At 36.4% G+C, this 16,792-nt stretch overlaps 1 long non-coding RNA gene across 1 annotated transcript in view; it reads right to left on the bottom strand.

Moving 5' to 3' along the window:
* Positions 1-1,958: 1,958 nt before the first annotated feature.
* LOC133049283 (uncharacterized) overlaps positions 1,959-16,792 on the bottom strand; it is a 248,542-nt gene continuing 233,708 nt past the window's right edge. The window contains exon 3 of the long non-coding RNA XR_009691281.1: positions 1,959-2,034. This is a non-coding gene — a long non-coding RNA (uncharacterized LOC133049283). The remainder of the gene's footprint in view (positions 2,035-16,792) is intronic.

Genomic DNA, 16,792 nt, shown 5'->3' with positions numbered 1-16,792 from the left:
TGTTTTCAGTTTGCAGAAGAATTTTTTTAAAGCAAGATTCCTTAAAAATTAAAATCCCCTATTTCCCTTAAAATAAAATTCCAGCTGCTTCTATTTACATCCAAATTTCCTGGACACACTATCGTATAAAATGAAGGATATTGATCGTTTTCATGCTTAAGATTTTATAATTACCTGACAGACTTCCTTTCCTATTTTCACCTCCAAACTGAATCTTTTCATTTTGTCAAAAATGATTGTATACTACACAGCATCTTAATTGCATGCTTGCTGCCAAAGTTGAAATTAAGTGAATAGTCCACAGTATCGAATGGGAAGATAAAACTGTTTTTACCTCTGTAATCTCCCACTCTAAATGGATTTGTGTTCATTTGGAGTTGGAACACTTTTGGAAACGATGTCACCATGATGTTAACCAGCCCTTGGAGGCCTGAACTTCATTTTTATTTCTTCAGAAGGGATGAAAGACCAGTAGCTGTTAAATGAATATGATTTGAATACTGGAAACAGTTTCGGCAAAGATGTTAACAGAGACTTTTTTCATGACAAATCACCACAAGAATTCCTAAGAAAACCAAATTTTTTACTCCTTTATCTATCTTTTCTTTAGGTAAAAAATGAGGCAGGTTAACTTTCCAAACAATCGTGCAAACTGTTGGAAAGCATATGTTTCAATTAAACACAGCTCAAAGTAGGTTTTTACAACAGTGAACTGAGTACCAGGGCCATTAAGCATTTTATGTTTCCTTTGCTCATTATCCTATAATTCATTGTCCTATTTGTATGTGCAAATTACAGAATACTGGTTAAAATATTTACTTCTTTATTCACTGTTAATTCCACCTTCACTGTTTTGGCTGTCTGCATATATAAAATATACTTTTGAGGGAAATTATTTGCTTTATAATCTCACCCTAAAAGGAAAATATTTCCTTTACAAAATAAATATTTGTTTCCTATTTTTTATATTGCTGGTGGAAAGATATGCCATATACATAGGTATGCCAAAAAGGGAAGGAGATTTTAGAAAACAATCTACTCTAAATCAGGTTTTCAGTATCTCTATCTTCTGAGTATGAAAACTATTAACATCTACTTGAATAAGTTTCAATCTTATTTTAAATTTATTATTATAGCAGAGTAGTGTTGTGAGTTTTTTTGCACACAATGCAACTTACAGCACCATTTTAAGCCTCAGAGATCTAAAGACTACATGAGATGAAAGGGAATCAGAAGAATCCTTCTGAACCACTACAATATTGTAAAGTAATTAGCCTCCAACTAATAAAAAATAAATGAAAAAAAAAAAAAGAAGAAGAATCCTTCTGGTTTATAGATATCTGAAGTCAGTCTGTTAATCTTACCTTGAAGGAAAGCTTTCCAGAAATCATTAAGGCCCCCTCTCCATGTCTCACAATATTCCAACTGGATCACAAACTGTGTGTATGCCCTGACAGATTTTGAATAGAGGTGTGGCTTAAGAATCCACCACAATGTTAAATCCCAACTTCAGCAACAGTTAGGCAATGATAGTTTCACTTTGTGGCATCTCACGTCTCACTTATGAGTTTCTGTTCCCTTCAAAAGTCCCTTCATAGATGCTTCTGTTTTAATTTACTAGTTTGTTAGCTTATTTATCTATCTAATAAACATTTTGTGAACACCTGCTTTGTGCTGAGCATGAGAAAGGATGTGACTATGAGAATAAATGGCTGAGGAGGGGAGAAGTTGAAAGTCTAGTGACCAAAAAGCTTAAAATGCTGACCACATGTAACACAGACTAGCCTGTGAGTGGGCCACTCTCAGTATGGACCACTAACTCATCTACAACAAGGTATATATAGAATTTGTAAGTCTTAGAAACTTTCATAGCAATTTGACACATCTCTGATGTGATCAATGGACTCATCTTGTTGAACAGGATGACTCATTTGATGTGGTTGAATTCATGTGGTTACTTGCCTGTGACATGAACTTGGTAAGGCTGTATGTAAGTCCTCAGCAGTTTTTCAATAGATAGTTTCAGGCACTTGCCTAAAAAAAGATATAACAATCTTCAGAGAGCAAAACTTTTCACTTTCAACTAATCTATGCTCTCTAATGACTTTTAACAATTCATCTGATGTGTGCAGATCAGAGGAAACAACATAGAAGGCAAGATACTAACAACTTTTGCGCTTTGCCAAATATTAATTTTAGACAAGTTGGCATAGTCTACTGGATCCACTATTATCCCAACTTTCTAGTAAAACTGATTAAATAGTTATAGCCAAAAATAAAAATCTACTTTCAGTCTGGTGTGTTTTAAACACACCTAGATCCATAGATGCAATGGCACTCACTCCAGTACTCTTGCCTGGAAAATCCCATGGACGGAGGAGCCTGGTAGACTGCAGTCCATGGGGTCTCAAAGAGTCGGACATGACTGAGTGACTTCACTTTCACTTTTCACTTTTATGCATTGGAGAAGAAAATGGCAACCCACTCCAGTGTTCTTGCCTGGAGAATCCCAGGGATCAGGTCACACAGAGTTGGACATGACTGAAGTGACTTAGCAGTAGCAGCAGCAATCAGTTAGACAAATCCCTAATAAGGCCATACTTTCCCTTGCATTTGGCTTGAAATCAAAAGTTTTGTCAAAAAATTGTTATTAAGACATTCTTGATTCAAATGTTAACAGGAATCAATTATTTAAAAAGAATATTTATACTTTTCTTTTGGAAGGACGAAAAGTGAAAGTTGCTCAGTGGTGTCAAACTTTTTGTGACCCTATGGAGTATACAGTCCACAGACATCTCCAGGCCAGAAGACCTGAGTGGGTAGCCTTTCCCTTCTCCAGGGGATCTTTCCAACCCAGGGATTGAACCCAGGTCTCCTGCATTACAGGTGGATTCTTTGCCAGCTGAGCCACAAGGGAAGCCCATAGAGTTGAAAAATCTTTGGTCTTATTAAAAGGTAGCACTTAATCCTTATGCTCTTCAGTGATGTTAAGTACAAGAACACACAAATGTGGAAAGTACATATTGTTCAATATGATTTCCATGTAAAGTCTTTGAGATTTAAGTAGAAAATATTCCTTTCATTTAATCAACAAAATTGTTGAGAGTCGGCTATGTGCCAGTTACTATAGACAGTCTTGGGGGAAATGTACAAAAGATGTTTCTATTCCACTGAAGCTCAATGGTCTCGTGTGGAAGACAGACATATATAAATAATGACAACCCAACAAAATGCTATCACAGGCAGTTCTTGCCTTGAATAATCCTATGAAACAGTAAAAATGATTATGCAAGCTGAAATTAAGCAGATAAAACTTAATCAATAGGAAATATTGCAATTTTTCTGTGACCAGTCTATTTTTTTTTTTTTTTTGTCAAAACATTAAGGCTGTCTTGCTGTTGGTTATAAACATATAGGTAATTGAAAAAATATAAAATCAATATTTATTTAGTACACTGTCACCCTACATACCAGAAATTTTGAGAACTGAAGTCCTTCATCTCATTTTAAGAAACTGTTAAAGTTGTTTAAACAGTGCTTTCCTTCCTCTGATTGATATGGAGCAAGGATCTTTTTAATGCCATGGTCAGTTGCCATATTCCCTTCTAAGTATGAATCAACTTCCAACATTTTATCCTTTTTGCTTTCAATGTCATGAAACATCTTCAAGAATTCCTTTCATTTAAAGTACTCTTTTGCCATTGTCTCTCCTTCTGGGACATCTCAATCCTTTCCTACTCACCACTTTCCTCACTTATGTTCATCAGTTCACCTTTGCTGAATCTCTTGCCAGCACATCTAGAGTGTCTTGAACGGTGGCCGTGTTCTACACTTCATGGTCAACTATTTCTGCTATAATACTATGTTCAATTCAAATTTAATTTAAAGCACTGCTATAATACTATGTTCAATTCAAATTTCATTTAAAGCACTATCACTTTTTATTTCTTTACTACACTTTCATTATTGATGACCAGTCCCATTTTCATTATCCATTATATGAAATATCATGTGAGTTTATCCCTTCAAAACAAGAAGCCAATCAAACTACATGCTTTGCAGTCTCTTCAGAACTGAATAAGAGATGTGTAATGACCTATCACTGAGACTTCCCTGGCAGTCCACTGGGTTCCCTAGTGGTTCAGACAGTAAAGCATCCATCTGCAATGCAGGAGACCCAAGTTCAGTACCTAGGTCGGGAAGATCCGCTGGACAAGGGCATGGCAACCCACTCCAGTATTCTTGCTTGGGAAATCCCATGAACAGAGGAGCATGGTGAGCTATGGTCCATGGGATCAAAAAGAATCACACATGACTGAACAACAAACACACAGAATGACCTATCACCAACAGATTTTAAAAGAAGCAACATAACTGGTCACTGATCATGATGCACGTATATTATTCAAATCGTGATTTGTACACTGAAGAGCTAGCAGCAAAGGTTGTATGTTATACAAATACTTTTAGTTGAGTTACCCTAGTAACTGAAATTTGAAATGTGTTGTTGAGGGACTGATGTTATTTAAATAAACCATAGTAACTGAATTTATGCATAGTGGAATGATGAAAATCAACAACTGCCTAGACGTAAAGACACGGAGACCTTTAACAAATAATTAAAAGCATAGTGTGTCCAGGGAGGGCCAGTCAGTCTAGATGTAACCAAGTTTGTAGGAGGTAAATGGAGGTCATGCAGAAATTGTAAAGATGAGGTTTGAGACAAGATTCTTTGGCATAAAATCCCAAGTAACCACTGATGCCCTGTCTGGAAGGAAGCTATTCGTAACTTCATCCCTATTCTACCTAGTTCCTTCTGTATTTTACCAAAAGTTGCCCAGACATCAAAACTGCAGACCCTACATCACCCTTTCATTTGATCATTTTAACCTGACCTTTCTGGTGAGTCTGAGAATTCTGGGGACCATTTTCTCCTCTGTGCCAGCATGTAGCTTCCTCTTTACAGCCAGCTGAAACGATAGCAGAATTCAATCTGGAACTGTCTCAACTTTTCTGATACGGAAAATTCTTTTACTTTTAGCCCAGTGTAAAGGGGCTTTCCAGGTGACAATAGGTGGAATCCACCTGCCAATGTAGGAGACATAAAAGAGATGTGGGTTTGATTCCTGAGTTAGGAAGATCCCCTAGAGGAAAGTATGGCAACCCACTCCAGTATTCTTGCCTGGAGAATCCCAAGGACAGAGGAGCCTGGTGGGCTACAGTCCATAGCATCACACCGGACAGTACTGAAGCAACTTAGCATACAGCAACAATGTAGTGAGAATCATGGACATTAACAATAACTGTTGTCATCTGTATCTGGCTCTGGCAATTGAGTGAAAGAGTGAAAAGGCCAGTGGATGCAGTCAAGCAGTGTGTTTCAGTTCCTAGTCCACCAAATAGTATTCTTGAGCAATTTATTTCACTTCCCTGAGTCTAAGTTGCCAAAAGATAAAAAGATCTCAGACCTCTCAGACATACTTCTCTAAATGCTATGCTTATCTGTGGTTCATCATGTGTTTTCTCAAAGATTACATCAAATGAGATGTTAAGTGTGAAACAAGAGAGAAAAAGAAAAAAGTTAAATAGAATACACACTTTCTTAAGAATTGATGAAGGCTCCTTAGACAGCTATGTTCAGAAACAATGGCTTTTTCTCCAAAACAATCTTGAAGAGTTCTGGTAGTCTTCCTTTCCCCAAACTTCCACACAGTTGAGTCTAAAGTTCCATACAGTAGTGAAGTTCTACCTTAGTTCTCAAATTGCCTCCAACAAAATGCAATTGCAGCTTCCCACTACAAACTCCAGTTCTTTCCATAGACTGGACCAAGATATTTTTCACCTAGTATTAAAAAAATTAATTATGAGGAAAATATATAAATGGCACCATCTAAGAGACAGAGGAAAAGAAACAAATGATTTGAAATAAAAAATAAGATTGAGGTCTTCAGAAGAATGTAAGAGACTAAATTCATGTGAAATTGTAGTGAAAATGAGTAATAAGGATAAAGTTAATTTGGAGAATGTGTAGGAGCAGAAAATCGGAGGTGGAAGTGGTGATAGGTGAATAAGGACTAGAGATGGTTATTCAAAACCTAACTCGGTCTTAAAATTTTCTAGATCATTGTGTGTGTGTATGTGTGCATGTGTGTGCTCAGTTGCTCAGTTATGTCTGACTCTTTTTGACCCCACGGACTGTAGCTTGCCAGACTCCTCTATCCAAGGGATTTCCCAAGCAAGAATACTGGAGTGTGTTGCCATTTTTTTCTCCAGGGAATCTTCTCAACCCAGGGATCGAACCTGATTCTCCTGCATCTCCTGCATTGCACACGGATTCTTTACTGAGGTTATTATACTGCCTTTATATTAGATACAGAGGTGGGAATCCAAGAAACAGAACGTACAAGGCATTACCCTTGACTGTCTACATACATGTATAATGCACTTTGAAAATGCAAGGGAAAGTGAGTATTTGAAACAAGCAACTTGAGCTGGACAGATTTGGTAATCCCACATAATGAGCTAACAATAGCCATAGAATTAAATTTTTCTCTTCAAAAGAAAATCTTGATTTGAGGAATTTTCTCAAGACTACAGCAACAAAGATGGAATATAAAATTCGCTCATTTCTTTTCACTGTATATTTTTCAGACAAGCAGCATAAATGCTGCTTTTCTGTCCTTCCCTGAGGAAGTACAAAACTTGAAAAATGAGATTGAGTGCCTGAGATAGCTAGAAGTGAAAGAATCACACCTCAAAATAATGTTCTTCCACTGTTTTTTAAAAGAAGTTTCCACCTAACCTAATGTCACAGTCATTTTTTTGTCTTCACTTTTTTCAAAGTACAACTTGACTGACAGTGGCATCTGAATTTCAGCAGATCTTACCAGTTAAAGATTGGCTGTGCAAAGCATATGGAATAAACTGGAGGTCATTACTGTTCTATTGTTAGTTGCTCAGTCATGTCTGACTCTTTGAGAACCCATGGACTGTAGCCCCCCAGGCATCTCTGTCCATGGAATTCTCCAGGCAAGAATATTGGAGTGGGTAGCCATTCCCTTCTCCAGAGGATCTTCCCAACCCAAGAATCGAACCTGGATCTCCTGCATTGCAGGCAGATTCTTTACCATCTGAGCTACTAGGGAAGTTGTTCTTACTTATCAACAAACCAGATAAGCCAAATAAATCAATAAAATAAGTCAATTGGAAATTTTGGCTGATTCACAGGTTGGCAGGGATATTTAGTTTGTTTTTCATTCAAGGATTTTCTAAAATTTCTCCCTTTTTAATGACCTCTGGATATTAGCATAGAAAAAAAGAAAAGGTAGAACTCTGGAAATCTATTAGAATAATGAAAATACTCTCATTTACAAGTCTTTGGTCACATGTACAAAAAAAACATGTAACCTTACTCCTGAGCAACTATTTTACAGAACCTCTCAACTGATTAGAATTTCTCAGGTGGCCTGATGACCTACCAAGGGGCTCATTGTTGCCTCAGATGCTGCAAATATGATTTTTACAGGGATAGAATAAAGAGAGATTTAGATCCTCCCAAAAGAGTCTCCATTTCTGTTTTGAGAAACAGATCTCATAAAAGCCCATGAAGCAAACTGTCTTAGAATATATCATACAAGTTATGGTGGAGTCTACATTTTGTAACCCTAATTTTACTATGCAGTTAACATGTCAGGTCACTCAGAAGTGCTCTAATTTGTTGTTGAATAAAGTCATGTTATTTGGCTTTTGAGATCATTTCTTTCTAGGTTTCTGTTGAAGCCATGGCAGTTGTAATAATTGATCTGTATTTGAGATTGCAAAACATTTCTTTCAGTTCCACATATACATGTCTACTTGAGCAGGCACAGGGAAAAAAAAGAATGGAAAATTAGTAGACTGGAAAAAGTCATTAGTAGAATTCTAAAAAATTAGTAGACTGGAAGGACAAATTTTATTCATGCATAGATCAATGGCTACAGAAGTGCTATGAAATCATGGACTTTTTCTTTCTTCTTCACGAACTTTCACTTGATAGGGAGATCTTTTTAAACTTTGTTATTGTCTGGTCATTGAAACTGCTTCAGAATTTCTTATAGCCTGTTTTATCTCCTTAGAATCTTTTATTATAAGTTTTCATTTGCATAAATCACATTTTTTATAAAACTAAACAATACATGCATTTAAAAAATACAACATTGTGTGTCTTTTTCCTAACACTGAAGCCAAACTAATTCAAAATTGAAATAAAGGCTTATCTTTGCAATTCTTTTATTCCCATTTGCTTTTCCTTAATTTAGCCTCCTCATTTAAGTTGTGGCATATTATTTTTCTTGTAATTATTTCTTCTATGTCCCTTGAATCATATTACAGCATGAATTTCATTTTCCTTATTTGGATTTATGAAGTTCCTTAAGAGCTGAAATTGCACCTTGTAATTATTTTGTATGATATGTAGCCATAATATAATTGATGTTTTTAATTGTATTGAACTATAACCTAAATGTAGAAGTATACAAAAATCCTAAGTGCACAGTTCACTGAATTATAAAAATTAAATATGTCCATGTATCCAACTATCAAATCAAGAAACAGAACACTATCAGCATCCCCAGGAGTTCTCTTCATACTTCCTTCATCACTTGATCTCAACTAGGGGTAACCACTGTCCTGACTTCCTAACATCACTGGTTAATTTTGCCTGATTTTCAACACTAAAAAATAAAGTCATCTATGCACTCTTTGTGTCTGGCCCTTTTTGTGTTTCTTATGTTTGTGAGATCCATCCATCTTGTCACAAATAGTTTCAGTTCATTAAGTCTTTTCTCTTTACAAGATTCTATTGACAGAATATACCACAATTAATTAACTCATCCTTTCCACTCTTGATATTCTGGCATTTGACAAAGTCCAGCTCTTGACTAGTATAAATATTGCTACCAAGAGAATCGTTATACACATCTTTTGGTGAAAATATGTACCCACTTCAGTAGGATATATACTTAGGAGTAGAATTTTTGAGTCATGGGTTATGTATATTTTCAGCTTAACAGATGCTGTAATTGTTGTTCAGTTGCTAAGTCATGTCTGACTCTTTTTGACCCGACGGAGTGCACCATGCCAGGCTCCCCTGTCCTTCTCTGTCTTCCAAAGTTTGCTCAAATTCGTGTCCATTGATTTGGTAATGTTTCTAACCATCTCATCCTCAGTTGTCCCCTTCTCCTCCTACCCTCAATCTTTCCCAGCATCAGGGTCTTTTCCAATGAGTCATCTCTTCACATCAGGTGGCCAAAGTATAAGAACTTCAGCTTCAGCATCAGTCCTTCCAAAGAAGATTCATGGTTGATTTTCTTTAGGATAGACTGGTTTGATTTCCTTGAGTCTAAAGGAGTCTCAAGAGTCTTCTTCTTCGGCACCACAATTCAAAAGCATCAATTCTTCAGTGCTCAGTCTTTTTTATGGTCCAACTCTCATATCTGTGCATGACTGCACAGATATGAAAAAACCATAGATACTACCAAGGAGTTTCCAAATGGTGTTACCAATTTCTACCCCCAAAGCAGTATTGGAAATTTCAGATTATTTCAAATCCTTGTCAACACTTGAATTTGTCTGACTTTTCCTTCTTAATCACTCATATGAGTATGTATTATAATAATACATAATGCTATAACATTATGCTTTTAATTTACATTTCCCTCATGAGTTTCCCTCAATGTTTGGTACTTTTTAATGTTTGTTGCTATTTCATGTGTCATTTTCATTTCATATGTTATTCGGCCATTTTGATATGTTCTTTGTGATATGCCCTCAAGGCTTTTGTCCATTTTCCTTTTGAGGTGATTAGCTCTTATTGGTTAGTAGGCATTTTTTGTGAATTCTAGATAAAGTCTTTTTCAAATATATGGAAATATTATATCCCCTGATGAGGCTTTTCTTCTCAGTTTAGTAAAATGTCTTTTTAAAAAATGAAGTTCATAATGTAAATATAGTTCAATTTATCCATTTTTTCCTTTCTGCAGAGTTCTTTGCCAATTTCACGGTAACTTACTCAAGGTAACAAAGACACTCTCCCATATTTCTTTCTAAAAGTCTTTATGTCTTTTATCTTTTGAATTTAGATCTGCAGTACATCTGGATTTGGTTTTTGTGTATGGTGTGAGATCAAGCTTACATTTTTTCCAAGTGGATGTCAGCCAAACCAGCATCACTTTATGAAAAGACATTCCACTGTACTATAGTATCACATTTGACATCAATCTGGCATCTGTGTGTGTGGTTAATTTCTTGGGAGAAGATGGTCATTTTTCTCTTTATTACGTGGTTAGTCTAGTTATCTATACTTGAACTAATACCAACTGTGATTATTAGTTTTCAATAAGTCTTGAAATCTGGTAGGATAAATCCTCTTGCTTTGTTTTACTAATTGAAATTGACTTAACTCTTCTTGGTCTTCTGATTTCAATATAAATGTTATTAAAGAATGTCATTTCCAATGAACAACTTCCTGATTTTAATTGACATTGTGAAAAATCTATAGAATAGTTTGAAGAGGTTTGACATTTGACATTTTGTCTTCCAATTGATAAGCGTGCTGCATTTCTTATTTCAATACTCCTTAAGAACTTTAATAATGTTATTTTCAGTGTGGAAGTGCTAAATATCTTTCTTAGATATTTTGCTGGATACGTCATGTTTTTTAATATATTATAAGTGGTATCTTTTACAATTTTACTTTCATTTTGTTGCTGCTGCTGCTAAAATTGATTTTATATTTCCATTTTATTCAGCAATTCAGCTACTAAGTTCTAGTAGTTTTCTTATAATCTTTTTTTACATTTTCTACATACACAATTGTGTGGTTAAACAAGCAAAAAGACAACCTACAGTCCTGTTTCTCAATTATTTTACATTTTTGGGAGGATCGAATGTAATGTGTTTTCTTGCCTGATTGAATTGGCAACAGCCTACAACACATTTTAATATAATTATCTTTAGCTGTTCTCAAGCTGAGGGAAAAGCTTTGGATGTTTCACCACTAAGTATTATATTTGTGATCAGTTCAGTTAAGTCACTCAGTTGTGTCCTAATCTTTGTGACCCCGTGGACTGCAGCACACTACGCATCCTTGTCCATCACCCAGAGGTTGCTCAACTCATGTCGATCCAGTCAGAGATGGCATCCAACCATCTCATCCTCTGTCATCCCCTTCTCCTCCAGCCTTCACTCTTTCCCAGCATCAGGGTCTGCTTCAGCATCAATCCTTCCAATAAATATTCAGGACTGATTTTCTTTAGGATTGACTGGCTTGATCTCCCTGCAGTCCAAGGGACTCTCAAGAGTCTTCTCCAACACCAAAGTTTAAAAGCATCAATTCTTCAGCACTCAGCTTTCTTTATGGTCCAACTCTCACATCCATATCTGAATACTGGAAAAACCATAACTTTGACTATACAAACCTTTGGGAGCAAAGTAATGTCTCTGCTTTTTAATATGCTGTCTAAGTTGGTCATACCTTTTCTTCCAAGCAGCAAGCATCTTTTAATTTCCTGGCTGCATTCACCATCTGCAGTGATTTTAAAATAAAATCTGTCACTGTTTCCATTGCTTCCCCATCTATTTGCCATGAAGAGATGGAACCAGACGCCATGATCTTAGTTTTTGAATCTTGAGTTTTAAGTCAGCTTTTTCACTCTCCTCTTTGACTTTCATCAAGAGGCTCTTTAGTTCCTCTTCACTTTCTGCTATAAGGGTGATGTCATCTGCATATCTGAGATTATTGATATTTCTCCTGGCAATCTTGATTCCAGCTTGTGCTTCTTCCAGCCCAGCATTTCACATGATATACTCTGCATATAAGTTAAATAAGCAGGGTGATAATATACAGCCTTGACTTACTTCTTTCCCAATTTGGAACCAGTTCGTTTTTCCTTGTCCAATTCTAACTGTTGCTTCTTGACCTGCATACAGGTTCTTTGAAGACAGGTAAGGTGGTCTGGTATTCCCGTCTCTTGAAGAATTTTCCATAGTTTGTTGTGATCCACACAAAGTCTTTAGTGTAATCAATGAAGCAGAAATATATGTTTTTCAGGAATTCTTTTGCTTATTCTATGATCCAACGGATGTTGGCAATTTGATCTCTGGTTCCTCTGCTTTTTCTAGCTCCAGCTTGCACATCTGGGAGTTCTTGGTTCATGTATTGTTGAAGCCTGGTTTGGAGAATTTTGAGTACTACTTTGCTACCGTGTGAGATAAGTGCAATTTGTAGAATTCTGCAATTCTGCAAAAATTGTGCAGAACTTAGAACATTCTTTGGGATTAGAATGGAAACTGACCTTTTCCAGTCCTGTGGCCACTGCTGAGTTTTCCAAATTTGCTGGCATATTGAGTGCAGCACTTTGGCAGCATCATCTTTTAGGATTTGAAATAGCTCGACTGGAATTCCATCACCTCCACTATCTTTGTTCACAGTGATGCTTCCTTATGCCCACTTGAGTTCAGATTCCAGGATGTCTGGTTCTAGGTGAGTGATCACACCATCATGGTTATCTGGGTCATGAAGATCTTTTTTGTATTCTTGCCACCTCTTCTTAATACCTTCTGCTTCTGTTAGGTCCATACCATTTCTGTCCTTTATTGTGCCCATCTTTGCATGAAATATTACCTTGAAATCTCTAATTTTCTTGAAGAGATCTCTAGTCTTTCCCACTTTATTGTTTTCCTCTTGTTCTTTGCATTGATCACTTAGAAAGGCTTTTATCTCTCCTTGCTATTCTTTGGAACTCTGCATTCAGATGGATATATCTTCCTTTTCTCCTTTGCCTTTTGCTCGTCTTTTCTCAGCTATTTGTAAGGCCTCCTCAGACAGGCATTTTGCATTTCTTACTCTTGAGGATGGTTTTTTGGGGGATCACTGCCTCCTGTACAATTGACATGAACCTCCATCCATAGTTCTTTAGGCACTCTATCAGAGCTAATCCCTCGAATTTATTTGTCACTTCCACTGTATAATCGTAAGAGATTTGATTTAGGTCATACCTGAATTGTCTATTGGTTTTCCCTACTTTCTTCAATTTAGGCCTAAATTTGGCAATAAGGAGTTCATGATCTGAGCCACAGTCAGCTCCTGGTCTTGTTTTTGCTGACTGTATGGAACTTCTCCATCTTTGACTGCAAAGAATATAATCAACCTATTACGGTATTGATCATCTGGTGATGTCCATGTGTAGATTCTTCTCTTGTGTTGTTCGAAGAGGGTGTCTGCTGTGACCAGTCTGTTCTCTTCTCCAAACTCTGCTCACCTTTGCCCTGCGTCATTCTGCACTCCAAGGCCATACTTACTTACTACTCCAGGTATCTCTTGACTTCCTACTTTTGCATTCCAGTCCCCTATGTTGAAAAGGACATTTGTGTGTGTGTGCGTTTGTTCTGGTAGTTTTTCTTAAATTGATTTTTAAACAAATATTAGATTATTTTTATATCCAAATGAATGTCCATTTCAAAGTGTTTTAGGAGTCAACATATTAAGTTCATTACTCAGAAGATTTTCATTTTCTTCTTGGGTCTTGCTACTAGAACTTTATAAGATATATATAGTATTATAGGATGTATATACATATATGTATGTATATATATATATCAGCATTATCTTTAGAAATTTAATGCCTTGCTTTAAATCTCAAGATAAAGATTATTTCATTTGTTTTTTTTCTATCCCTTGTATTTCTCTATAACTTCTCTCTAAAATTCTTTAGTTGCTTGTTTTTCAATCAATATGTGTTAACTGATTACAAATCAACTTTGAAGACTCTTCTCCTTTACTAAAGCCAAATTTATTACATTGCTTTACTATAGTTTACTGTAGCTGCCTCTTATTTACTTTTCTAATGTTGAGATTCCAACTTAAGGCTCCCTCTTTCACTATATAAAATCTGGTTACCAGCTATAGTCACAGCATGCCTCAAAATTTAAAAAAAAAAAAAAAAACATTGATTAGGCCATTTGCCAAATGCTACACTTAGCTCCCCAATGTACACATTAACTGTTATGCTCTCTTTTGAAAGTACTGGGATCTCTGAGAATTCCTAGGGCTTAACTTGGTTACTTCTAACAATTTCTTATTCTCAGTGAACTGCTGGTCTCACTCATGTTATTGTTATCCTTGGCAAAGTTAGCTAATTGCCCCTCCACCCCAGTATCCGTTCTCACTCATCTTTTGACTTAGAATTCCCCTCCTACCAGGCTTCAGCAAGGCGCAGCATTAGTCAGATAGAGACTTCATTTCCCAGTTTCTTTTACACCCAGATGGGACTATCTGACCTTGTTCTGGCCAGTGATGTTTAACAGGAAACAATGTTTGCAACTTCTGAGGCATTGCCTTCTACAAAGAAGCTGTTCACCTTTTGTTCTTTTTTTTACTTTCTGCTGGTTAGAAGTCAGTAATAATAACTTAGTCAACTTGGGCCCATAAATGCTCACTAACCTGGGTCTCTTGATGACCTGGTGGAGAGTTGCCTGCCTGACTTGGACTGATGACTGACCCTTGGACTGTGAGATCAAAGAGAATTGAACTTCTGTTTTATGTAAACCACTGTGTTTGTCTGTTCCTTGTTACAGAAACTTAGCTTGTATTCTATATTACTCAGCACTCAACTCTTCTCTCTTCTGTCCCACACTGTCTGTTTCTTCTCTCTGTCCCATCCAGGTTAAGGCTTGGATCAAAGATCTTTTACCTTGATTTTGTGCACATGCTACTCAATCAGGAAGTGATAGAAGTTTATTGAAGATTTGGGGATAACAGCACTAGTCACATTAGACAGAGAACAGCTCTGCTGATAACCTAATACAGAATATTGCATCTCACTCTCTGTAGAAAAGTATCCAAGTCCTACCTGCTGTTATGGGCTGAATTGTGTCCCCAACGAAATATTGAACTCTTAACCCTTGGTACCTGTGAACATGATCTTATTTGAAAATAGGATCTTTGTTGGTTAATCAATTTAAGGTGAGGTCCTTGGGGTGGGCCCTAATTCAACATGACTGGTGTTCATGTAGAAGAGAAGAGAGCCATGTAGAGCTCCAGACACATGAGGAGAATATCATGTGACCCTCAAGACTGAGTTTGCAGTGATACAGCAAAAAGTCAAGGAACACCAAGGATGGCCAAGGATCCCAGAAGTTGGAAAGAAGCAAAGAAAGATTCTTTCCTACAGGTTTCAGAGCAAGCGTAACCCTACTAATACCTTCATTTTGGATTCCTAGTGATGCTTTTGCGCTGTGGTGCTGGAGAAGATTCTTGAGAGTCCTTTGGATGGTAAGGAGCTCAAACCAGCCTATCCTAAAGGAAATTAACCCCGAATAGTCACTGGAAGAACTGATGGTGAAGCTGGAGCTCCAATACTTTGGCCACCTGATGCAAAGAGTTGACTCATTGAAAAAGGCCCTGATGCTGGAAAAGATTTAAGGCAGGAAAAGAGGGCGACAGAGGATGAGATGGCTGGATGGAATCACTGATTCAATGGATGTGAATTTGGGCAAACTCTGAGATGGTGAAAGACAGGTTGGCCTGGCGTGCTGCAGTCCATGGGGTAGCAAAGAATCGGACATGACTTGGCAACTAAACAGCAACAAGAAGCCTCCAGAACAAACCTGTTATTTTAAGTCACTCAGTTTGTGATACTTCATTATGGCAAGCCTGGAAAGCTAATATACATCCATGAGGTGTTTCCCCTAGACCACCACTTTCTTCCTAACGTCCTTAAGCCTCTAGTTGAGATGCCAATCCTGTCTTTCCCCAAAGTATTCTGTCATCCCAACTCCCCAGTGTTCTTCTAGAGCAACAGAGAAAGAAGAGATTCCAGAGTGCCATTTCAGCTTGCATAACTCCAAGACAACATTTCTAAAGTTTCATCTATATGAAGTTGCCAACAACAGTAAAAGGTATCAACTGTATGGTAGCTGTAATTAAGAAAACTATAGATTTCTCCAGAATATCCCCAAACACACATTTGGCACATGCTTTTCTTTTTACTGGTGCCATTCCTATAATGAGATCTCTTGCTAAAATTTCCAAGTTCCAAGAATATGTTTTCATACCCTGGTAATGTAGCTCTATACACGTGTATATATATATATATATATATACAATACAATATTTTATGTATGCTATATATAACATTGTGCTCAGTTGCTAAGTTGTGTTTGACTCTTTGCAACCCCATGGACTCTAGCCCAGCAAGCTCCTCTGTCTGCAGAATTTTCCAGGCAAGAATACTGAATTAGGCTGCTAATATAGTATTTGTTTACATTATATATTTAATATAATAACAAATTTAATAATCTATAAAATAAATTTATTAAATATAATAAATAAATTTAATGATATATTTAATAAATACATAATATAATATATTATAAAACAATAACATATTATTTACATTATCATTTTATTATTGGTAATTGTGAAAAAATCAATTACTTTAAAAACCCAAGATTTGATATGACTTTGGCTTCCTAGATAAATACATATTTCTTACGTTGACTAGGAGCTTAATTGGATTGAATTGAATCAAATTAAGTTGTGGGACTTGGACATGACATAGCAACTGAACAACAACATTTCACTTACTTAGCTCTATTCTAGAATAAAAAACAAAAGTTTTTGAAAAATTCTGCTTTTATCATAGACACACTTATTATTAAATGATCTGTTCATTGTTGTCCTATTACTTCAAGATTGTTCTATATTAGAATCATTGCAGCTAAAGATAAATTTATTTTATTCCCTGATGATTCC

Source organism: Dama dama, chromosome 30 (assembly GCF_033118175.1).
Source record: "Dama dama isolate Ldn47 chromosome 30, ASM3311817v1, whole genome shotgun sequence".
Lineage (NCBI taxonomy): Eukaryota > Metazoa > Chordata > Mammalia > Artiodactyla > Cervidae > Dama > Dama dama.
This window is presented reverse-complemented; position numbering and strand designations above follow the sequence as displayed.